Source organism: Hirundo rustica, chromosome 7 (genome assembly GCF_015227805.2).
Source record: "Hirundo rustica isolate bHirRus1 chromosome 7, bHirRus1.pri.v3, whole genome shotgun sequence".
In the NCBI taxonomy this organism is placed as follows: domain Eukaryota; kingdom Metazoa; phylum Chordata; class Aves; order Passeriformes; family Hirundinidae; genus Hirundo; species Hirundo rustica.
Genome location: NC_053456.1, coordinates 33,338,661 through 33,364,405, shown reverse-complemented (window position 1 = coordinate 33,364,405; position 25,745 = coordinate 33,338,661). Strand labels below are relative to the sequence as shown.

Sequence of the window (25,745 nt, the reverse complement as noted above, 5' to 3'; positions counted from 1 at the left end):
AACCACAAGCAGAATTACCTGCACGTGGTTCACAGAGGTATGGTAAACCAATAAGCTGCAAGAGCACACTGCAAGCATAAACCACTTCCTAGGTACTGTACCAGTCCCTGAAGTTAGGCACCTACACCTCACACTACAAGGGCTGAAAACTCTCCTGCTGACTATTTGGACTGGACATTTGCACCGGGGGTACCATTCTGCTGCTCAGTCTGTCTCCAGGAGCTTACTCTGCTGAATAGAGCTCAGAAATCATGGGAGCTGCAGAAAATATGATGTAATGACTCTGCAGTCTCACTGCTCCTTCTACACTTGAAGCTAATTCTTCTCTGCTATATACAGTGAGCTTGCACTTCTTCAGACAAGAATTTGCTCTTCTTACTGGTAAGTCACATCACCCAATTTTCAGTTTCTATCTGCACTATACTGGCTTTTACACTTTTCCTCCCTTTCACCATTCCCTTTTTACTTGCAGCCTTTTGCAATCTTTCAGCAGACAAATCAATTCCTACTATTATGCTTTGGCCAGTTTTCTTGAATTACATTAGTGACACATACAATGGCTTTGGGGAGCTGGACACTTTTGGTAAAGACAAATTGAGGCATACACCCTCTAGGACATGCAGTCAAGAACCTTCAGGGTGCCAAACTGAAAACTAAACAGAGCAAATAAGTACAGGCTCTTCTGTCCAAGTGTTAGGATTTTTCCCCACTTCTTTCCTTCACGTGTTAAGTGTGAGATCCTACCCAGACACACAGACCACAGACCCCAGGAATACTGTAGAAATTATGCCCCCTCCATAAAAACATGGAATACATCAGGAAGCACATATGCTCTCAGGTAACCTTGATATGGGTGTTCACTTTATGTCAGTGCTTAAAATCAGCTGTCTTTAGCTAGAACAGTCAGTGCTCAAGTACTTGTCATCATCCACCAGACAAACCACACTATTCCAAGACTTCTCCCTCAGCATTCCCCTCTCAGCAGGCTGCTCTGCACATTTTCCTCTGATTTCCCACTATCTTCTTGCAATCCTCAAACCCCTTTCCTCTACACCACTTAAATATTAGCAGTATGCTGGTGTAAGGCCAGCTACTTTTGTCCTTGTCAGCACTTCTTTTCTAATGCTTCCAGAAGTCCCGAGGAAGATGTAAAGCCAAGTGCTGTAACACTTGCAGTAACAGTCGAGGGGTACCATCATCCAATAGATAAGGCACAAGAACTCCATGATTTCTCTTCTCTGCTTAGCCCTGACACCTCACCCACCTTACAAAACTCAAGATATAAGCACTCATAGTTCAATACAAAAATTGCTTTCCCCATCAGCTGACTGCAATGAAGCCCTGCCATCCATGGTCCTCAGGCAGACACGGGATGTGTGCAATAGATAGGCAAAATGACTGTGCTAAAGCCCTACAGGTAACACTGCATAGCTATAAAGACCTCAGACTCTTCTAGCTATAAAGACCTCAGACTCATCTGTACTTGACCATGGAAGAAAGAACATTCAACAGAGCAAATGACCACGAAACAATTGGCAACGGTAACTCAAGTCAAATAAACTCACAGTTACAAACAAGGGTACATTGAGTTGATGATGTCTTTAGGGCTAGGGCCTACTTTGCAATGCCCCTAGCACAAAGGCAAATATGCCAGCAGTAATGGTAACTGAACCAAAGAACTGGATAATTCTGCCCTAAGGAGAGAACGTCTGATAAAGGCTGAATTAAAAACCAGAACAACCCCAGTTAGAGAAAGCTCCAGTACCCACTTTTACCGGCAAGTCTCTTGAGCACTGAAGATAGGTCTTGTTAAGCACAGATGAGTTACTTTGCCAAGGCACAGAAGAGGATGCCACCACAATAGCATGGCAGGTCTAACACCACTGCAGCAGAACAGAGAGGAGCTGCAGGCAAGCAAAACAATCAGTAAGATGTTCAGCACACCTGAGCTGGTTGCGTGTCCACAGCCTGTGCACTTTCTGTCATTCCCATTTGCTCAGAAAGTACTTGCCTTAAAGTAAGGCACAGAACCACAGCACAACTTCCCACCTGAGACCGTAAATAAAAAACCAACCAAGGTAAATGAGGCAAGCAAAGAGAATACACCTCATCATCCCCATCAGAGAATGTTTTCACTTGTCCTTTTCTTGAAGAATAAGAGACGGGTAAATAAAAAACCCCAGTGGTTACTCAGGGTTTTATTTATTTCCGTGTTTTATCTTTACAAGGAAACCATTCACATCACCTTATACAGTGTTAACTCTAATGATATGAAGTGACAGCTTTGCTTCCGCCTTTCACACCTGTCCAGGACACCAGTTCTGGTTACTAACCATCACTTAAAATACTCACCTACATATTCTATCCCTATCTCTGAAATCATGTGAATTGTTCAGTAAGCTGCTACAACAAAGATTTCTTTAGAGAAGACCTGCTTAACATGGCACAAAGGAAACACATTAAAGGATTTATTTTCCTGTCAGATTAGAATATAAATTGATAAAATTACATTTGCTTTCCAAGATAATGGCTGAGATTATACCAATTCTTTATACTTCTTAGCTTTAGGGGAGGAATCTCTGAAAACACAGTAGCATGTACAGACCACAGAATACAATTTCCTAATCACCTCTTAAAAAAAAAGTACACCTAATATTCTGTGCCTTTTGAAGAGGGTAACAGGACTAGACACACATAAAATATGACCCAGAACTGGGTCTTGTAAACCATATTCTTCCATCAAGCAAAATATAAGCGATTTCTACTACCAAAAAGTAAAAAGCTAAAACGTGCTGCTAAATTGTGCAAACGATCTTTACCCTGCATGAACCCAGACTGGATGAGCCACTGAGGATGTAGCGCACACACACAGATATAGATACACAGAATTACTGAAAACACAGTACTGGCTGTTTCTCTGAAGAAGATCAAGCTAGGATCCTTTCTGCTCCTCCTTCCCCAGATGCCTGGAAAATCCTTGTGGGTTTTACAAGACCAGAGACCACAACTGTTCAGCACACAGCAGCAACTTTTGGATGACTACCAAACACACTGTTACTGGGCCAGGGACAACTGTCCTGCATCGCAGGGGAAGCCCAAGTTCTTCATTTCCATCACACTGTGGATAAGCACGGAGACACTAGCACAATGTCACAGGCAGCGAGAGGTGGCCCGGCCTCTGGCCATGAGTGTCCCCTTGCCCCTGTACAAAGCACCCAGGAAGGCAGCTCTCTCTTGGAGCAATAGCCTCTGAAGGAAAATAAAAGTGAAAAGGTGTTTGCGGCCTGGCTAATCCTGTAATCAAATAAACTTTTTATAGCTCTCTGGTGCTATGTAATGCTGATACAAATCATGCAGCTTTTGTGAAAAAATTTAAGTTAAATCTGCTTTCCGTCTGCCATTTTGTGGATAATTCTAGTCTTTTCTCCACCTTGCAACAAAAAGACTTTGGTTTTTCTTCATAATACTTTTACGAATTTCAGAGCAGCAATCTTCCAATTAAAAAAAATGTTGAACTGGTGACATTTATCTTATTAAGGTATTTAAGACAACAAAAAATGTCATTGGATTTCATTCTCTCATTGCAAACACTTCACCATGAGCTTCCAGAGCCTTGCCCCTCTACTAAAATAGGAGTTCCATACCAAGGAACCAGACTTTCAAATTACCTAATTTTGCAGGAAAGCATACACACATGAATTATGCCTTATAAACGGAGGAAGAGGAGCTTGTACATTCTATACGCAACTTCCGAAAGACAAATTATATTCAGCATTGAACATTTAGACAACAGCTAAGGGAAAATAATCAGAATAACTAAAGTTGATCACTCAAACTGCATGTTATAAGGGGAAATAAAGAATTTTCATATTATGTTCTGCTTGACAATAACATAACCTTCAATGTTGTTTTCCAGCAAAAAAGACATAATTCTGTTTATTATTATTATTTTAAAAACAGTATCTGTGCTTGCAAGTATCCTTGTGAAAAAGTGCACAATATACTCCTTTTGCAGAGGCCATGGGAAAAAGAAAATCAAATATCTCAGTATTTTCCTGCTGTAGCGAAAAAGGCTAATTAATGGAGCTGCCTTGGCAGCCATCATAAAAATATTACCTCTTCTGTATTCTTCGTAATAGGCTTACTGACCACTTACATTTTTAGAACTTTTAAGCAAATACAAGAGGATGAATTTTTTGATATATCTAATTTTATCATGATTAATGAAACAACCATGGGAACACACCCTTTTTCAATTATGTCTTGCCTGCAGATTAAAACAGGTAAAGTCTTAGAAAAACATATTTAGATAACAACAGCAAAAAGCTTTCCATTTTCAGTCAAGTCACCTTTATCCTTCAGGGTCACTTGATTTCATTTGACCAGACACTGAAACATTTGGAACTTCGACCTGTTTGTAAACAGTGTGCAAGTAGTTCAGAAGAAACAAAGGAAAAAAATTTTTTTTTATTTCCTATAAATTACAGTAGTGAAAGTTTCCCATCCTTTTCAATGTCTGCTTATATTATTCAAGCCATCCTCATTATGGTACATAAAATTAAAATTAATTTCTGCAACCATGCTATATGGTAACATTTAATGAAGATACTCACTAGTACCTGCTGCTACAGAAAGAAGAATTTATATTACTAGATAAATAATAAAATACTATTTCTGAAACTTGTTCTGAAACATTTCAGATTCTTTTCTAAATTATCGCCTGTAATAACACACCAAACTCTGAAAACATTCCCAACCATTTCAGTTTTGTGCCGATCAGATGTTTCTAGTTTATATTTTTCTAGTCTAGTTTAGTTTTCTAGTTTATATTCCATTCCTGGAAATTATTCCATAGATCTCAAGTTTCCCTAATGGAAATCCCTCCCTTTCTTTTCTTAAACATATCATAGTTTTAAAAGGAGATTCTATGTTCAATACATTACAGGAGTTTCTTTTGCTAATAGCAGCCTTCTGGGGAAAGGCATTTTATTCACTCCTTCTATTTTTTTCACTTCGTTTCAAGGCCACTGAATTCACCATAAAGAGATGTTTGACAACTGTCATGCCCTCTTCCCCAAAGGAATGTTTTGAAACTATAAAAGATGCCAGTACTTTGGTCAGGATTTTTTTTTTTCTTATGAGAATTTTCAGTATATTATACAGTAGCATAATATAGAGATCTCCATGCAGTACAATAGTAGGGTGGCAGAGATGGTCAGAACGTCTCCTCAGCCTTCTTTTTCATGGTATCTCTGTCAAGCTGGCAATAGATGAGGACAAAGCAGGGCACTCCACCCGCATAATGCAGCAGAAAGAACCAGATAGTCCTCAAAGCACTCACTGAAGAGCTGGGAACCTGATCACAGTTTTCCTTTCCCTTCTCAAATGAGATGCAATATAAGGAAAGATAAGACATCTCTTAGAAGTGTATTTATCTTATATTTTTTACATTTAAGTGCTACTTCTTTTATGTCCTGTGCTTTTCTGCAACACATGGGGGTTTTGTTCTATCATATGCTATAGTCTCAGTACTTGGGACAGCTGGGATATTCTACTTAGTAATTTCTTGATCCTTCCATCATTTTCCCATCAGCACAGCCACTCAGCCACTCAGGCAGCCACAATATGTTACAGCATCTTATTTCCACCTATTGCCAAATCATCAAAATGATACTTCAAAAGGACACAATTAAAATATTTCAAAGGAAATGCTTGAAAAGATAAAATAAACAGAGGTAGTGGCAGAATGCCACACCACAATTCCACCTCAAGGCCTTGGTGAGAAGCGCATTGGGTACTGCAAATGCCCTGGTTTTCTGTCACTGTTTACCCCTTAAAATGATCTTCCCAGCACATTACTCTTTATGAAGTTTGATTTCAGAGAACGCCTCAAAATGTACCAGTACAAACTCTTTCATCTCTCAGTTCCCAAAAATGACTGACACTGACATTTGTCTGGCCTTTGCCCCATACATGCAGCATACACCTCCAAAACTAAAAGAAAAACAAAAAAACAAAAAAACAAAAAAAAAAAAAAAAAAAACCACAACAGAGCAGTGCTACTGCAACATAATAACCCAAAGGCTGGGTCTGGAACACAACCAAAGTAACTCCCCAGCTTTCAGAGCCCTCACTACAACTGTACCCAGCTATTTCACTGCCACCAAGTCACTCTGGCAGCAGAACAGACCAGAACAGAGTCCTGAGTGACAGAATCCAAAGGTGGCTACTCTGACCACAAGGACCAGAAGCACAATTGACATCCAGCAGCTCGACAGCTGCAATAGTGCAACACTTGTTCACAACCTGACTGTCCTCATGTCTCCATTTATATGTCCACTTCTGGGTCTTGGACAACATCAGGGATCTTTGCATCACAGAGCAAAGTAGGTGTATATAATCACCCACATGGATTTTATATACAAAACAAGGACTAAACCTCTCTTTCCAATACCCAGGTGCAATTCAGTGTTCCATTTCACAGAGCAGAGCTCCAAGACTTATTTTTATTCTTTCACAGAACTTCAGTCTATCAAAAATATAGTTCTCTCTTAAAGCACACAGAACATCGAATAGCATGCATTCTTGTTCAATTTAACTTGCAAAATCCAAAATCCAGTTTTACAACTGATTTTAAATACATCTGTCATCCAATGGGCAACATCTGCTGCATATTGCTGAACTCTCTTTCCACTGTACAGGAAGGGAGTGTGTCACTGCTGATGCCAGCTTTGGAACTGGGCTGGTTTTCGATTAGAAGGTGGTCTTGCCCAACACACACCCAAGTGGCATGTACACAAGTAAAACTAGCTGTGGCAGCGCAAAAGAAAGCCCAGCAACAACCCAGTCATGCGCATAACTTCTCACTAGCCCTCCCTGCAAATCTGACTTCTCATCTGGCTCCCACTGTCGTGAAAACAATGATAAGGGGATTAAACCACAGATGTCTCACTGCCTTTCTCTCCCCACCCTTAAAATGTAACTACCAGGCTGGCCTGATTTCCATTTTCAAAAAACTTTCCTTGTTTCTTCCTTACATTGTCCTTTCACTTTCAAAAACATTTTCCTTGTTTGCCAGCATATACTGTGTCCAGAGATGTCAACAATTTCAGGCAAGTCCGTGCTTTAAAGATCATGGGGAACTTAATGCAGTGTTTGAAGGGGAAAGTGTTCTCCCTTTCAAATGCAGATAAAATATACACTGTTTTAAACTAACATAAATTACCCTGCAATAGGTTAAAACATCATAACATCATAAATGTCCTCTATGGGTGTCCAGGGCTGTCCGGCATATTTACTCTAGTGTGTATCAATTATAACTCTTCGACCTCTCTTTTCAGAAGCATCCAGCCATATGCTATGTTTCTCATCCTGTGGAATGCCAGGACTATACAATAAGATAGGATCAAAAAACTAACCTTGTGGGAAGGAAGGGACTGGAAGAGGGAGACATCAAAGCAAGAAAACCCCATCAAATAAACGAAACAGCCCATAGAGGAAAAGGTGAAAAATTTCAACACAGAAGAGAAACAGCTACTGCAGGTCTTCTGCTAAGGAATTATTTCAGCAGAAAGATGCACCACAAGGGTTAATTTGAGTGAGTGGGTATGGTACAGCACAGCGAGCAGCTGGTAGGACATCATACCTCATTACCCAGCAAGGCTAACACAAACACCTCGCACCTGGTCCTCAGTCATTTGGAGCACAGTTCACAGCTCTGCTATTAACACTGGAGCTGCTGCCACCCACTTCTTTAAAAGTACCAGTAGCCAAATTTCTACATTTTCAGCCCTCCTTGACAGCATGACCAGCTCAGGGGAGAATCCACCTTCTGCAGCCCTTGAAAGGCAAATGTCCTCCTTAAAGGGAAGTACATGTGCAGGCTGGGGACAATAGAGAGCAGATACTTTACTGATGTGTGGGGACAACAGGACATAGCTGTAACTCTGGATGAATCAGTGTTCAGCTCTCCTCCATCCTTGTCCTATTCTAGTGTGCAGAACACCTTGCCATAAGTAATTATGCTGCCTAGCCTAGGCAGCCTCCCTTGCAGCACACAGTTTCTGCTACAGCACAAATAGTTCTACAACAAGGACACTCAGCTCCAGTATCCCTTAAGATATAGGAAAATTTAAGTCCCAATTTCAAGAATTACAGACATTTTCTCAGCCTTGCTGCAACTCCACAGACTCCACTTGACAACTCTCTGCACATACTAGGACTTCCACAAAGCTGAATTAAAAATGGGAAAGCTCTGCTTTAGGATCTAAACAACATCTTCAAGTTCAATTAAGAAAAACAGAACATAAATACATACCCTGGGACATATCAGAACATACCCTAAATACTGATGAAGTTTGGGGCTTGCTGCCCTCAGTGATGTTCTGTCCTGAATTAGCTGCTGAAATCTAGACTGATTTTATTTTCTGTTCTTTTGACTTACAGACAATTCTCACAGCCCATTAATGTTGCCTTGTTTATCTCTTCCTCATAACTTCTCATCTGGACGAATACTTATTTCTGGTTCTTTTTAATTGTTAATGCAGCTTTCATTACTACCAGAAGGCACTTCAGTAGGATTAACAATAATTTCTGTACTCATTTGATGGACAACCTGCTTTGTTCTCCACTGTTTAGAAACAAGAAAAAAAGTACTGATTAATGATCATCAACTATCCATCAGGTTTCTCACAGCAATTGTTTTATTGTCACATTTACAACAATATTGACACCCTTAAACCCAACTGCCTTCATGGATTATGGCTCCAAGAAGATCAGAATAACAGCGGCCCAAAGAAAATTACCTATCTCCTTGGACAACAGATCTCCTCACACACCTGGGATGTATATTTGGTACAGTTCTGTCAGTCCTAGTTAAGAACATCAAAATCTAAAAATATGTTTATTAGCAGAATATATGTTTACCTGTGCAGACACAGTTAATTTAAGGTGTCAGTAATATTCTAAAGGACTGTAAATCTAAGCAATCAGTAGTTCTACAGGGTATTTTGTAAGAAACACTAATATTTTCAGACTTTTACCCAGTAGGGGGGAAGAAACCTGTCATTCAGTCAGCCCTAAAAAATTACTTTTAAACATGTAAGCAGCATGCCCGGCTTTGTAGTGGCAGCAATAATATATTTGGTATTTCAGCCTTTTAGAACATATTTAATTGTGCAAGCAAACAGAAATCCTAAAGCCAATGAGTTCCATTCATTGCTCATTATTTCCTGCACAAACCTCACCCGTAGTACAGAGGCAGTGAAACAAAGCAACCAAAGCTGACTAACCAATTAATTGCAGGAAGGAAGTATCAAATCAAGAACAGCAATACAGAAAATGAGGGATTATTTCACGCAAGTGAAATTAATTTAGTATCATGACACTAAAAAATTATGTTTTGTTTACCATTCACAGACCACTTTTACTGGCTGTAGCACACTGGGGTTTTTTGTATTTAATATAATAAGTATCAATGGAAATAAAGTTATCATCCTGTTAAGAAAAGGTTAGTGGTATGCAACAACTCACCAATCATGAAAAGAAAATGCTACCAGACAATTTTTTTCATACTAGATATGACATGGAGCCACAGAGGAAATCAGGACCTCATCTGAAGTCATGCTGCATCAGAAATACTGTAAGAACTTCTGAAGAGTTTCTGATTTAAAGACACCAAACATATCCAAGGGAGCAGTACAGCTCCCAGCTGTTCCTGCAGGGAGGACAGAGAGGTGAAGGCTGAGATCCCAGAACACAAGCACCTCCCAACCCTCCAAGTTCCTTCTCCCACACAAGCAAATCACACACCACAGCTGCCTCCCAACCCTCCAAGTTCCCTCTCCCACATAAGCAAACCACATACCACAGCTGCTGTCTGGGGCAATACCCAAATACATATTTAGGAAACTACAAGAATGTATTTTTGATACTGACCAAAGCAATGTTAGCAAGATAAGAAAGAGACCACAGAGGAGAACTAATTAAATATCTCTACCCAGACACAAATGTTTTCATTTTCTTGTTGTTGGTTTGGCTGGCTTGGGTTTGCTTCTTCAGAGTTTCTTTGTGTGTGATCCATCTACTAAATACAAATGCAAACAACATATCAAGTATACTGTGTAACAGTAACACTACAACAGCAGAAACAAACAAACATTTTACTCCCAAAGAATATACTGTTACTGAGAAAAGCGGTCCTAGCTCAATTCCAGTAGTTTAAGCAAACAGCCCCTGAGCCGTCAAACAACATACTGCCTTATAGGCAATGTGATGCCTGTGAGACCTTGAAAACAAAGTTTAGATCCCCTACCTCATCTCCCTTTCTCATTCACCAAGACAGATGGAAAGCAAATGTATCTAAAGAATTATCGCTGTGACAATTCCCCACAACAGAGAAGCAATGAGATTTGTGCAGGAAATACATTATGGTAGATCATCTCACACTCCATTTTGCAGTGCATGTGAAGCTTTCAGCACCAGAGAAATCATACCGACTAATTTTGTCTGATCAGAATCTACTAGGCAAAATGTCAGGGGAGGGGTCAGTGAAATTCTGCTGTTAGAGTGATGGTCACACAAATATCATGTTCATATGTTCCCATGCCATATTCGTTTGCTAAGGGATACTGTGCAGGGCTCAGATCTGGCATAGAGCCCAAGCACAGTAATGCACTGGAATGAAGAGATCATTGTGAAAGCAATAAATCTTAATAATAGTCTGATATAAGCCACATATGAAAGGTGCTGCTTATCTCAAACACTTAAGAGCTTCTGAAAGATGTTTTCAATCATTAAAGAAAGACATTTTTAGTCTAAGCATTTCCATAGCAGATTCCCAAGATGGTACTGAGACACAAACCAGAAGCTGGTATTGTTCCTGGTTTTCTCCCACGTTCATTCACTTTTCACATCCTACCTCATAAAAGTCAGTCTTAACCAGGCAAGAGACATTTAACCTTGGCACAAGTTATAACAACAGCCAGCAGCTTGATCTCAGTAAAAACATTTATCACCCACAGACTAGCCAGAGGAGGAAAAAAGTAACCTACAATCAGTGGACACATTCTTATGCTTAGAGCGAATAGCTGCTGTGAAGAATCAGCTGTTTTGGACATGCATTGTCCATGGGTTGTGTGGTTGTTGAGCAGCCTAATTGTTAAGTGTTGTAAACAAAACCACCCTCTTTCCATCTTTGCTATGATTTTCTGATGACCCATCTGGGCCACTGTGCCCTCTCTCTTCAGGAAAAGCAGTACAGCTCTTTCCCTGGCACTTAAAAAAGACTCTCTGCCAGGCCAGGAACATCACATAGAGGAGCTCCTTTTAATAAGCAGATAGCGTATACAAATACAGGAGTGGAAAAAATCTAGTCTGCTTCAGAAAGCTACTCTGCTAGTTTTGTACATCTGCAGATGTTTCTTTGCTGTTCTTCACAACTCCACCACATCGACACAAAATTGTTGTTCAAGAGCTTACAGCAAACCCTCCGAACCAGAAGGCAGCAGAGCACGCGCTGGTATGGGAGGAGGACTTGCACACCTGCTTTACTGTATTTGTAACACTCAAAGTCAACACTAGAACTCAACCCATGAGTCACACGAGAGCTGCACAAGCCACACAAGAGCTGTCTACTCTCAAGCACATCTGATCCTCCTCATCAGTTTCCATTCAAGAGGCCACAGTCTTTACACAGATCTAGAATCACAGAATGACGCAGGCTGGAAGGGCCTCTTGAAGTCTCTTATCCACACACCTATCCCCAAGCAGTTCACCCAGACCTCATCCAGCTGAGCTTCAAAATACCTCCAGGACAGAAGAGTCTAAAACCCCCCCACAGACTCTATTCCAGTGTTTGTCCACCCTCATGTTACAAAAAGGTTTTTTATATCTACATGGAATTCACCCCGTTTCAACTTGCATGCTTTGCTCTGGCTCCCCCATCATTCAGTTCAAGAAAAGTTTGGCAGCACCTGTTCTATACCCTCCCTACCCACAAGGTACCTAAAGGCAGCACTGAAACTCCTGAATAACCTCCCTTCTTGGCAGATGGAAGAAAAACATTCTCCTCTCTGTGTCTCCTAAAACCACATTGTTCCCCCCCTTAATCACCCATTGGATTCATTCCAGTACATATCAATGATGCTTTTACACTGGAGAACCTCAAACTGGTCATAATATACTCTACTCATACTTAGCTGTGATTCCAGAGCTCACCTGTCTCACGGGTGGATTGTAGCATGTTTCAGCTAAAAACAATGTACCTGCGTGCAACTGAGACAGGAAAGCACTACAATTCTGCAGACTGCCACTCCCAAAGACAGATTTAAGACAAGATGCTTACCAGAAATTCTGATTTACTCTGTCAAACCTTTTCTCCTAACTTACTTTGCAATGAGACCTGTCTTCCCATTGTGATGCATTTTGGAGATTTAATGCTTTTCCTCTGTCTTGAAAGCAAGAAACACCCCGATCCAGTGTATTACATCTGAATAAAAACATTTTATGGATACAACCCCAGCTCAGAGCTACATCTTACTAGGAAATAGCACAGTAGCTCCAATGACACATTATACCACTGTTACGGAATTTCCCAGAAATGCAGTGGCAATGTGGGGTTCAGGTTTATCCACACTGCTTGCTGTGACAGACTATATTCTCACACAAAAAGTAGCAAGCATCTGAACTCTCAGTGATGGGACTCCCTACAAAGAAGAAAACATAATAAAACTTAAATTACTCAGAAAACTGAGCCTGAATGAAAGGTAAAACCCTCACTAGCTTCTAAAAACAAACTCGAGTCTCTGTGGAACAAGAGCACCTCAATGGCTGGAGAGGTTGGTCTAGTGTCATGCAATCCATTTAACTATATAAAAGTCTGGAAAAGGAACACATTTTAGCTATTTATGATCCCTCACTTGAAGTGACTGGAACCCTCTAAAAATAAGGTATGTAATTAAGCAGCCAGAATATCTTTAAACAAATCACTGTCATCTTTTGGTCAGGCAGTGAAACCTAAGAACTCATCTGACTCTATCAGACTTTTCAGGACAACCACTCAAACCTGCACATGCAAATTATGCAGTTGCTGCCAGCGAGCCTCTCATCCCTGCATAGGGGCAAGCCAAGCCTAACTCTGCAGAGAAGGCCTAGTAAAAAGAGATTGTTCAAACCAAAGGAAAAATTCCTAACCTGACAGCTAGAAATTAAATGACCCACCCAGTTATGAATCACCACTGGTCTATGGCAGCAGAGAATACCCTTGATTGTCACATGGCCCATGCAGTCCTTGCCAGCAGGGGCAAACACCTGAAAGTACTCTGTCTACAAAACAGAGGAACACATCTTCCTTCAATCACAGGTTGGACCAAACCATTTTGTTTTCAATTCGCCCACTCATCCCCATCAGTTTTACCAAGTCTTTTGATCTCCCTTTTCAAGATGTCACAAAACTGAAAAGGGACCAAGCATTAGCTAAGGTGTCCACTTGCAAGATGCTGCTAGTACCTCTGACCACAAGCAATTCCAAAGCTCAAATGCAAACACTTACTCTAAACAGAGAGCTAGTTCTAAGCTGCAAGAAAGATTTTTTTAAAAATAAACACAAAGCTGGCCTTCCCATATTGCCTACAAAAGAAAATGCATTGGTCGCTCTGCAGTTGCTACTCCTCAGTCACCATAAACACACTATCTCCTTCTGGGGCTGCCTCCCCACAAGTTGTCAATCCAGCTACTCACAGGAATTTGTGGAACCAAGCTAAGTTAGTAGAGTTACTCAGATCAGCAAACTGGGAGAGAGAGCCTGCAGCACAGTTGTCTCAGCCAGGAATGGTCATCAGTGGCTGAAGCAGTAATCTCTGCCACAATCACATGTGCTCCAAGAAGAGGACAAACAAAGAATTCTTTTGGGAGGTACCACAGCACTGCCTATCTTCAATGTATCTTCCCAGGCCTCACTCACTGTGCTGCTTCACCCAACCCTTATGCAAATAGCCTGCATGAAATTCCACGATGGTGCAATCTGAGTCCCAAGATCCATTAGCCACGCAGCTGGCCCCTTCAGTGGCAGCATCAGCAAAGAGGGCAAGGTCTGAATGGTCACACATCTCAAATGGAAACAGATGCTTGCCCTCCAGGAACTGACTCAGTTATTGATGGAAAAGTATTAGCACACGAATTCATTAAAACCTATTCCTCCATCTTTGAGGCCTGATGAATAATGCAAACAAGAATTCACAACTGATTTATTACAAAAACAGCAAAACAAACTCTAAGATCTGTTATTCAGAGAGGATTGTTTCAGCAACTCCACACCAAAGTGCTAGGCTGGAGTCTCCGGGTCACCCTCTGCACAGGGGAGTACCTCAAATGTTGCACTCAAGCTTCATGTTTCCTGCTTCTGTTTCCCTGCGCTTCCAGGACTATTCATCCAGCTTCCAGAACAGTGCAAAAGTTTCTTTTCAAAACAGAAACACATAAATTAACTCTCCTATCAATTTTGTATTTGTTTTCCCTTCAGGAAACTCTGCACTCAGTATGCCAGACATTACTGCTAATTTACCAAACAAATTCACTCAAAGAGAGAATTATTGCAAAGCAGACTGGAATGACTTCCTGGAAATCACTTGGTTTTTGTGCAAGGCATTAGCTCTCCTCAAAGCAAAGGAAGAAGGGGGAATGGACAGCCTGCTCACAGGCAGAGCCACAGCGGAGTCACGGCTTCCCAGAGCAATTCACTCCTTTTCAAAGCAGTGGAAGCAGAATGGCCCTTTCCAGAGCGCACTGCAGGGTCAGGATCTGTATCCACAGACATGCATCCATATAGCACCGTCACAGCATGCTGCATATGGTGAAGCAGCTAGCCCTCACCAACAGCCACGGCATGCAAGGACACACCTTCAAGCATACCTGGGTCTCTAGAGGGGCAGACAGATGCATGCCAGGACTCAACACCACCACCCAGGAACCTCACTTCCTAGCACTTCCAGCAGAGCTAGAATTTGGAGACACTACAGGACAGCTAACCATGTTTTATTTAAAAAAAAAAAAAAAAAAAAAAAAACACAACCACCACAACAACAACAATAAAAATCCCACCAGGCATTTTAAACACCAAAACGGAATCTCTGAATCTCTCCTTTTGAGATGGCAGTTCTCACCACAAATATCCAACCCCAAATGATGGACTGCTAGGAATTTTTTTATCTGATACAATCTAAATATAACTGTTTATTTTTGTTATGGTTAAAAAAATCTACTCAGGAGAATATATCTGAAGCCAACTTTCAATTGACAATTTTTTCTTTTCTTTTTTAATTGCCAAGTTATTATTATCCTGTAATCCCTACAGATACTGTAAGTCTTTATGATGGAAACTCAGTCTTAATTACAGCAAAATAATATTCTGATATTTGAGCACACTCAGGTTTTTTTGGTTGACACCACATGTTAAAGTAGCTTTAATTCCCAATTTCCTAAAGTCGCGTATCTTTCTTTATCAGAAAAACAGTTGTCTCCAAGAACAAAACAAAAAGCTCCTGTGCCAGCTGGTCTTCACCACGACAGCCACCTGATCCAGGAGACAAGCCATTACTTTTCTGGTTCTAGACACTAAATCAACTTTTATTAAAAAGAACTCCCTTCATTTAGAGCAGCAAACCTATTGCCATAGAATGCTTTTTTTCACGTCGATGATAGCAGAGATGAGAACTGGGGGTGAAAAAAGAGAAGGAGTAATTGCAAGCCCATTAGATAACCTGAACATAACACACTGAAGATAAATTTAATGAGCATTAGGTAAACTGAGCGACAAGTTCACCTCATGTTCTCTTTCTCTCAAAATAAAAACTTAACTAGGACTACCTTTTCCCCCATTCCATCTCATGAGCTGAAATAATTACATACTTTTTGAGGACAAACATTGTCCCTGTACTCAAGACCTAAGAGCTTTTATCTTCTTTGGTCTTACTTACACTGCATGGAGGGAATTAGGACGTCAACATTAGGGCCAAAGTCCTCTGGGACAACTGAGAGGAGGACAACAGGTTCCTCAGCCAGGTGGCATCTGGGCAGCCTCCATGCAGTCACCCACCCAGACACTGAGCTGCTCAGAAGGAAAACACTTAACTTGGATTACATATGAGGGAACACGTTACATGGGCAGCAGCCAGCCCTCATGGGCTGCACAGGATTTATTGGGCCCGTGTACAAAGAAATTCAGGATTTGTGTGCATCCCAATTCCCACTATGTTTCACTCAGATACTTTTTAAAATATCAGCTTTATAGGTTTTGGCCCCTACAATCCACTCCTGCAAGCACATGGAAGGCAACAGATCACTTCACAGAAGAGCCAAACATTTGTATTCATTTTCTTTGAGGATCCAGATTTTTCAGACTGGCAGGAAAGATCTCACGCTCTGTAGCTGTCCTACAATCTAAACCATACAAACTGTAGTTGACACCACCAGTCCAATGAACTTGGAGAAGTATCACCTTACAACCTACCGCAAAAGAGTAGAAATTTTTGTTTTGAAAGACAAATAGCATTAACAAAAATATCTCCTGCAGCATTAATTACAGTGAGAAGAACCAAGAGGAGCATGTTGAAAACTAGGAGCAAGCCACATTATGTATGAGGCAGTGTCAGCACAGTAGTCTTCCTCCATAGTGAGTGCTGAGGAGTTTTGGGCCCATCTGCCCCTGACAGAGGTCCAACATAAAGTCCTTACGTACCAGTACATCGTAGAGAGCTGGCACAGAAATGCACAAAAGGAGCTTGCTACTCTCTGAAGGAAGCTGAGCGTCCCAGCTGTACCTCTGTTCCAATTAGCTGCTTCATGAACTTTTGTAACAAGAGGAGGTTTTCTGAAAAAATAAATACATGCTCTGATTAAGTAAATTGTGAGGAGTTAATTTGCAATTCCACAGTCCCCAGGGGACTCGAGGACCAATCTCTCTGGTGTTTCATCTACAGTAATTTAATAACTTACATTGTAAGACCTCTGGCCTACAATGAAGATACCAGGACAAATCTTGAGTATATTACTCACCCTAGTACCACTAGGTACTCACCCTAGTACCTACTAGGCCAATTTAAGCAAACAAGACCTAGCAGCCCCACCACCTGACCCAGTGATTAGTACAACAGGCTGTTTTCACTGCTGGGTTCAACAGCTCCACAGCTAACAGCTTCCACCAGCAAGCAGGTTCAGGTCAGGTTTGCAAAAAGAGGCAAAACCACGGATGTTCCTCCATTCACTATTCCAATTCACTAAAAGTCACTATATAATTTAAATCTCTGCTCTCACAGAGACACACAATATGAGGTGAGCCTCCCACATTTCTGCTATTCTAAACAGTGTGTCCTCTGCTCCATTTGGGGCTAGATTTTTTAGTTTGTTTTCTTCCAATATCTCCTTCCTTTGATTGCCTGGAACTGAGTTGGTCATTGCTATTTCAAGTAATGTTGCCCCAGCTCTGCAGCATTTCAGAGCTCTCAACAGCAAAGCACTCTTTTAATGTAGAGTGCATTCGACAATAAGATTAATAAAAACTACACAGCACCTTTAGAGGGCCATCTTGTATCAGCCTGGCAAGAGGACCAGAATGGAGAGCAAACAGTGCTATGAGTCCAGACAGTTCCAAGCTTCTTCTACGAATCAAAGTCAAAAGCCAATAGAGAGTCTGCACTTCCAGGCCACACCATGCACTGCCAAATATTTTAAAAATCACTGTGATCCTTTAAAGAGCTCAAAATTACCTGAGCACTATTTACACCTCTGCCATAATTAATCATGCACATGTAGAATCTCTTCATAAAAAGGTATCTTCTTTAGATTTGGTTACATAAATAAAACATTATACTGGGCTGATCAATATATTGCTGTAAAGAAAATGGATTATGTAGGCTGGTGACAAGCATCCCTCACCACATAAGGTGCAAATATAAGTGTGACAATTAGTTTGTCTCCAACCACTACAAGAAATAAGGTTTTATCAAGGATGAAAAGAAGTCACATAATGGCTAAAAACTTTTGGGATTTGTCTCTGTGGAAAATGATGGATGTTTGTGCTAATTTTCAAATTTTCCACCTATATATATCATCAAATATAAGGCAAAAAAAATTTAGTTTACAGGTGAAAGGATGCAACTTCAATGCTTCGATGCAGAATACCTGAGCTCTCTTTTCACAACTGTGAGTATGAGTAATTCAGCTGGAAATTGTGAGAAAGTGATGAATGACTTGTAGAGTTCTCCAACTGGTTTTCTATGCATATGCTCCAGTTGATAAAATACAACTTATGTAACTAGGACAAGGCAATTAAGCAATAAAGACAGCACAGGAAATGCCATTTCTGCCATTAACCAAAATACTCACAGCATTTACATTCTCAGAGAACCATTGGGAAAGTCCGTTCCTTTTTTTCTGTCTTTCTTCAGAAGTGTTTATAAAAATCAGTAACACCTCCTTTTTTTCTCCACCCACGTGGACTTGGCAGCATATCCCAGTATTTTGTTATGTCAGCTTCAAAAAACCTGCACTGCATTGCTTCAAGGCCTCAAGAAAACCAAAACAATAAATTACACACTGATTTAAGACCTGCCCTTTTCTCCTCTATGTTCCCTGAGCTCAAAGAGAGACTTGGTTCCCGCCCTAAATCTGGCCCCAATTCAGCTGCTGATTGGAGCTGGCTTATGGGATTAATGTCCATGATACGAACTAATGAACATTTATGAATCAGGAAGTCTGTGTAGGTACCTGGAGAGTGCATGGTGATATCACCAGTGCATCTGGGAAGAGTGTTATGGAGCTTTAAGAACCTGCACCAAAATAATACTCTTGAGATGAAAACCATGAAGGAAATAACAAAATCACCCAGACATCCTTGGAGGACAGAGGGACCATGAAGTGCTGTTTCTCCTAAAAGGCAGCAGTCCCCTGCCTGCCCACACTAGTTTGGGATGCTGGGCAGAGGAGGTGGCTGCCTTTTCTATAAGCATTCACCGGCCACTGTCGGTCCAACCAGAGAGACAGAGACACGCACAACCACCTACCTCAGACAGAGCACAGGAGTCCAGGACCACAGAACACAGGCAAAATGCTCAGTTCAAGCATGCCTTTTCTCTCTAGATCCCTTGGCATCAACATAGTTCTCTCTATATATTTAGGAGCCAGTTTTAGAGCAGATTGTAGCCTGCGATTTTTATAATACACCTACAATTTTGAAATTTGTATTTGCAGATTCTCTCTTAACACAGGCTGTTGCAAGCAAAGGATGAGTTTTGCCCCAAAGGCTTGACAGCTCTGAGGACAGTGCCACAGCAGGGTATGCACTGTTTGAAGAGCAGGAAAGGGAATAACCACACTTTAGGTGCTAATCCTGCAACAGTCTGCAAGCACAGACTCCTTGTTATCCCTAATGAACAGGCTGGCACTGATGCCACAAAAAACCTGTTTTTTGCTAAAGGAGAAAGGCCCCAATCACAACTGGAAAGACACCCAAAACCAGATTCTGTCTTTGACTGGAAAATGCCAAAATGAAACTTAGATACAGTAACTAAAATTATCTAAAGTCCAATGATTCGTAATTCAGGTGCGGATTTCACTTATATCTAAAGAGCAAATACTGATTGGTGGTGTTTAAGCAGGTGACCATCCATTGACACATCAAGATTTATAAAGTATGCTAGTTGTTTTACTGCAAAATAACTCTCATCAAAAGATTTCCAGAGATCACAGTCCATGCTTAACAGCTGAACTGTCAAGTCCATAGAACACCACATAAAGTGAATAGAAATGGCAGTTACCTTTGAAACACTCCAGTCTTCACTGCAGTGAAACTAATCTCTCTCTCTCTCTGCTGCTTCAATGAGTACAGAACAAAACCCATTCCCACCGGTATGTGAATATACATGCAGGTGAATGCTCACCTGCATGCATATTCACATACCAGTGTTTTTAGATTCATTTGCCAGCTTATGTTCATGGTCTAAACTGGTAGGAAGTCTCCCTCATCCTTCCCAAAAGTCACCACACAAGTTACATGCGATAATGTACACGGCACACTGAAGGGTCTGCACTTTCTCACTTTAAAAAAAAGATCTAAAGCTGGCAGGCCATTGTTTTTGTTATACACTGCCCTTGCTTTGCAAGAAATCCCTTCATAAATCCCAATATGTCAGTAATTACGCCATAATTTTTAACAAGTTCTCTATGCCACTCACTTGTAGGACAGTCTAGAAAATTATGGAAAAATCATTAACAATCTCATCCAAGTTACTACACTGCCTCCAACAAGCTTTGCAGAGAATAAATGAAAGCAATAGGCTTGCTATAAAATGGATGCTCCGCTAACTTTACCAACTGAATATAAAGCAGACTTTAATTCCTCTGAGGATTCTAGATAAAGAATGTCTCAGTAGGAGACAACAGCTCCGAACAATATTTAATCTGCCTTCGGAAGCTCTTTCAATTGAAGATGATAATTAATAATACATACTTCTTTTTTGTGAATCAAACAGGCTCTAGATTACACATAATCACTTTTCTACCCTGTATTCCTGCTCTCCTGTTGAATTCACAGTGAAATTGCAGACAGCCAATCTGATTTCCAGGGCCCTTGGTAAAGTCCTGCATGACAGCTCCCTTCCTTAAGGAGAGCAAAGCTGGCAATCGAGAACCTGAGCCTCACAACCAGAGCTGAAATCAGCCTCTCCTGCAACAGGAAGCAGAACACAGAACCTTCCCTTTACAGAACAAGACACAAAACATATTTATTCCATCTAAGGTTCTCACAGTTATGATTCATACAACCAAACAACTGAGGGAAAAGGACTAAGGGTCATACTTATCAATATATACTGCAGAAATCCTCTCAGTATGGCAAGTGGGGTAAAACAGAATCAAATAAGATTATTTAATAGCTCTTTTCTTGTAAATTGATCATAAAGATTGTTATTATATGAATGTTCATCTTTCAAAAGACATGTACAGGTTATTCTATCATTCTTTACATTTCTCGATACAGCATTACATTATTCTTATTGTGTAAGTCATTGTGGTCACATGAAAAGCTTCCCATTTATAGTTTTTCTGTATATGCAGGCGCTGTTATCCTGGCATGTGAATGTAGCATGCAGAAGGGTTTCGTGATTCATGCACATCAGTGCAAAACTGAATGATGTAGCGTTGACTGCAGGTAAAGCATATTTCACTTGAAAACTGTCCAGGTGACAACTCTCATGTATAGGCAGTCATGTCCCTACTGTTGACACTGTTTCTGTTTAACGCAACCCAAATATTAGACTCCAGTAGTATTTGTGTATTAAGTTCCATTCAGCTCAGTGGAGTCATGTATGTGCACACACAAGACATTCACATGCATAAATAATTGTATCAGTAAAGGATGTACAATGAAAAGTTTACTGGAACTCAACAAAAAGATTAATGCTGATCAGTATGGAATATCCTTGGGGAACTTCACAGCAATGCAAATCAGTTCTGTAAGAAAATTTTAATATCCTTAGCTCTTTGGAGGGAAAAAAAGACTTCCTGAAGATTTTTTCTAAGCAACAGATGGCATTATGAAGCAGGAATAATTCTCTAGTAAAGGACTGAGTTTGTTTAAAACTTTCACAGAAATGTAGTAATTCTCTACAAAATTGTCAGATTCGGAACTGATCACTTGTAGAAAACATCTTTATTTTAATCTCTTCCCCAAATGAGGGGGGAAAAAAAAAAATCCCTGAGTCATGGCTCAGGAGTCACAAATACATGGTCTACTTTAAAGTAGACCATGATATGACTCCAGGAAACTGCAGGAAGTATCTAAGCTATTTGCTCAGAATAAGTGACAGCATTAGCCCAGCTAGGCATTTTCCAGTATCTCAAATGACATCTTATAAAGATGCATGTTCCCATCTGACTAATAGCATGATTTCACCAGTTGTCACCATAAAAATCTACATGGCAAAACCAAAACTGAACAACAGCTTTTTCAGTATGGAAAAACAAAAACAAACATCTGCTCTGCTTTCTGCCTGCCTAGTTAATATATTAAGCTAGACAACGTGAAAAGGCACTATTTTAAACCACTTCTATAATATTATTTATGTCTCTGAGCCATCAAAGTAAACATCAATGTACAGGACCATGATTAAATCACACACAAGACCACTTACTGACACTATTAAAAAGCTAGGCTGAAAGAGGCCTTTTTCGAGATTGAAAAATTATGTCGGCCTTAAGCCATAAAACTCAAGACCATTTACGATCTCTTTAGACCATGAATGTCTGTATGTCACATCTCAGTAAGTATTTAATGACATTCCCTAGCAAAAGTAATATTGTGAACAATAATTACAACTAGTTTTTGGTTATAAGTTTGAAGTCTCAAAACTATTTTGTCATTATCATCTCCTACACTACACCATAAGTGTTCTGGGGAAAAATGATGAGAAAGTAAAGGAAGCCTGAAGTGTCAGACACAAGCAGAGAGCCCTAAGCACCTTTACAGAGACATTTACAGACCTTTACAACATTCTCAAGAGCTGATTTAGTGTGAAAGCTGGTGCCAAAACCCCAACACCCAAGAATAACAAACACCACAGTCACTCTGCTTCCAGCTGGGAATGAGTCCCAGCCTGCTTCCCCAGGCCCATTCCAACCAAAACTCTACTGCTTCACACATGCTCAGGCCTCCAGCAAGTTCCACACAGTGTTAGAACTCCAACTCCCTGACAAAAATGAGGTTATTGTGCCGGTGCTAACACTTCAAATGTTTCTGCAAAATATGCTTCTTGCAAGGACTAACCGAAGCCCAGAGGAGACAGAGCAAAGATTCCTAGCTAAGGCAAGCTGCCTTGCAACTCGATTCAAGAGAGATCTTTAGCACTTTGGCAAGCCCATGGTAGCCCCCATAAAGGCAAGGCATCCCAGGACTTCTCCATTCCAACACTGCCACACAAAATACAGAACCCATACCAGAACCTTTCCTTATTTTAACACCAATGTATTACTGGAGCAGTAATTCTGTACATTTAGAAGTACAAGCCTTCATCAGATTTCCACACCGTTAGCAGCAGGACTCGTGGGGAAAAAAAACTCGTGTTCTGGTTTTTGTCCCAACTTTGGAGAGCACCAACACAATATGCTAACTGTTAATCATCTCCTCCCACATTCACTGCTCAAACACTACAAAAACCTGCACACTCCCAAAACTAAAGCTGCCTGCATCACATTGTCTAAAGGAGGTACCCTAATTATGCCTAATTTAGGATTTACATTTTAATTTCAACTTCAAGACAGCTGGGCTCTTCTCAAGGGAAAACCAAGAGCAGCACAGTAAATCCTTCAGGCACACTCCCCCTGCTTTTCTTTCCAAGCTGTTGCTGTGGGGTTTTCACTGGTTGAAGACACCATCAACACACAGTGACAAAATATTTTTGCCTCTCTGTGTAGCAAACTACAGCAGCAAGGACTACCCAATCTGAGGCAGTAGCTTCTAAGAACTGCAAAGATTTATTTTTCCACTCCTGAAGGTAAAATAAATGCCATATAGCCTTTCAGATTCAGAGAGACATGAAAATGAAAAGACTTAGTGAACAACTTGATCCACCCTTTCAAGACAGTTGTTCCATATTTATATGTGGCTGCCCCATGCCATGTCATAGAGTACCATTGGCTTGTTTCTAATAAAATACAAACACTTCGGTTGCATAATGGAAGTTAAGATTGTCTTTACCAAGGATCTAGCTGTAGAACCAACCCCACAGGATGTAGACTTAAAAACTGAAGCAATACATTAAACAAGGTTTTTTTAAGGTGGGTTCCTCAGAACTCACTGCATGAAAGTCACAGTAAGCTCGGATATCAATGCTAACAAGTAATTAAATTGGTGTTCCAATTGTGTTTTCAAGTTGTGCATACAAACATTTTAACATGAAACTGATAAAGAGATAAACCCTCTGCAAAGCAGCTGCTCAAAAGAATATACAGGATAAAAGCCAGCAATGCTCTTATTATTGCATCAACGGCATGAGAAAGTAAGTAATGAACAGCCTATTCGATCTTCCTGAAGATGCTCCAAAGTGTTTGTAAGGAAGGCAATCTCCATCGACACGGCCCCTGGACGAGCAAAGTTTCTTCAGCATGTGTTATTCTCCCAAGGTAGTTAAAGACCTTTCAAGGCAGGGCAATGAGCAGGTAAGCACTACAAGGTGGTATCGATCAGCCCTGGATTCAGCAAGAGCTGGGAGATCTGAGCCACATACTCACAGAGCAGCTCCCTCAAGAAAAGGCATCTCCCAGCGCAGCTGTGAGACAGCCAAAACATACCTACGCACCTCGGTACTGCCATGCTTCTTTTTACCTGCTGAAGTAAGCAGATGAATATTGAGCACGTAGGAGAGAGAGCAGTTCTATGGAAATTCTTATGGGCAACCACACAGGGCCAGCCTGAATTCCTGACCCCCACATGCCACCAACTGCTGCCAACTGGTCAACAACACAAAAATGTGTACTGTTCTGCCCAGATCTCTATTTCCCTACTAATATTCTTAAAATTCACCTGAAAAGTTTAAAACCTTGAGTCTGCCCTTCTTGGACTGCAGGCAGTTTGATGGGGAAACACAAAACAAATGTAGCTAAACGTAAGTGTAAGATACTGAGCCAGGCTTACACAAATCACAGTGCAAACCACAGGGTTGTACTCTGCTAATAGTCTAAGTAACCTTAATCTGTTGCACATATGAATATTCAGAGGGAGGTTCCTAACGCCAACTGCCCTCAGGAAATAGAATAATGTCAGTTGCACATTATTGCAATTGCTCGCATCTCCAGCCCACCTGCCACCACCTTGGGTGGCTTTGTGCCTCTAACGGGAGTGCATGGGCTACTCTGTCGGTCACCTGGAAAATACCACCCTACTATTTGCGCCCTAACATTTAAGGTAAGTAGCTCTAATTCAGCTTTCAGCTCAGTTCTTTGTCCTCTAAAAATAACTCATGTTTAATTGCAACTGGCTACAATTTTCTAATTCTTTATGACCCCAAACCTCTAAATCTATTACCAGAGACAGCCAAAGTAATCCTTAATGAAGGTGTGGGTACAATGCAGCATGCTAGGGGCCATCTGGTTGCCAGGTGTTTCCTGGCTTAGCTTTTCTTCACAATAGCTTTCCTGGCTTAGCTTTTCTTCTTCTCCTCCCCTAATTCCAAGGAAGGCAATTTCTACCTCAGGAAAGTCCCTCATTAGAGACACAGACAAGGGCTTTATTGCAAGCAAGTCAGCTGCAGCACAGCAAAGTTCAGAGCGCACAGCAGAAAGCCTAGAAGGGTTGTTTATTATCATACATATCTCCCTGTGACTATCACCGAAAGACTGTGCCAAGACTATTTCTGACTGCTAATAGGAAGTGCAACATTTTCACTGTGACCCAATGCTTTGTCTTTCACAAAAGAAAAAAAAAATTAAATTCCAAGGTAAGAGCAGTTTTCATAATAGTACCATTTATACAGGAAACAGGTGATTTAAAATGTACTAAGCAAAACTGACAACTAGGGCAATTTGATTTCTTTCAGGGAGCAACACAACCTATCAGTGTGGTTAGATCCTGTGAACTTTATTTTCAAAATGGAGCATTTAACTTCCTTAAAATCTCTGTCTTTAAGACATTTAAAAGCCTTTCAGCTTCCAGACACACATTCCTGCCCCTCCCCTTCACCAGTGCTCTGGAACAATTTAGG

The 25,745-nt window shown here is 40.7% G+C and overlaps 1 protein-coding gene across 36 annotated transcripts in view; it reads right to left on the bottom strand.

Moving 5' to 3' along the window:
* Positions 1–25,745, bottom strand: part of MAP2 (microtubule associated protein 2) — a 245,669-nt gene that overhangs the window by 193,911 nt on the left and 26,013 nt on the right. For 22 of the 36 annotated variants that reach the window (XM_040069916.2, XM_040069957.2, XM_040069958.2 and 19 more), the window contains one exon: positions 16,733–16,864. The exons of the other annotated variants lie outside the window; for them this stretch is intronic. The gene's annotated coding sequence lies outside the window, so the exon portion shown is untranslated. The remainder of the gene's footprint in view (positions 1–16,732; positions 16,865–25,745) is intronic. 36 annotated transcript variants of the gene reach the window in all.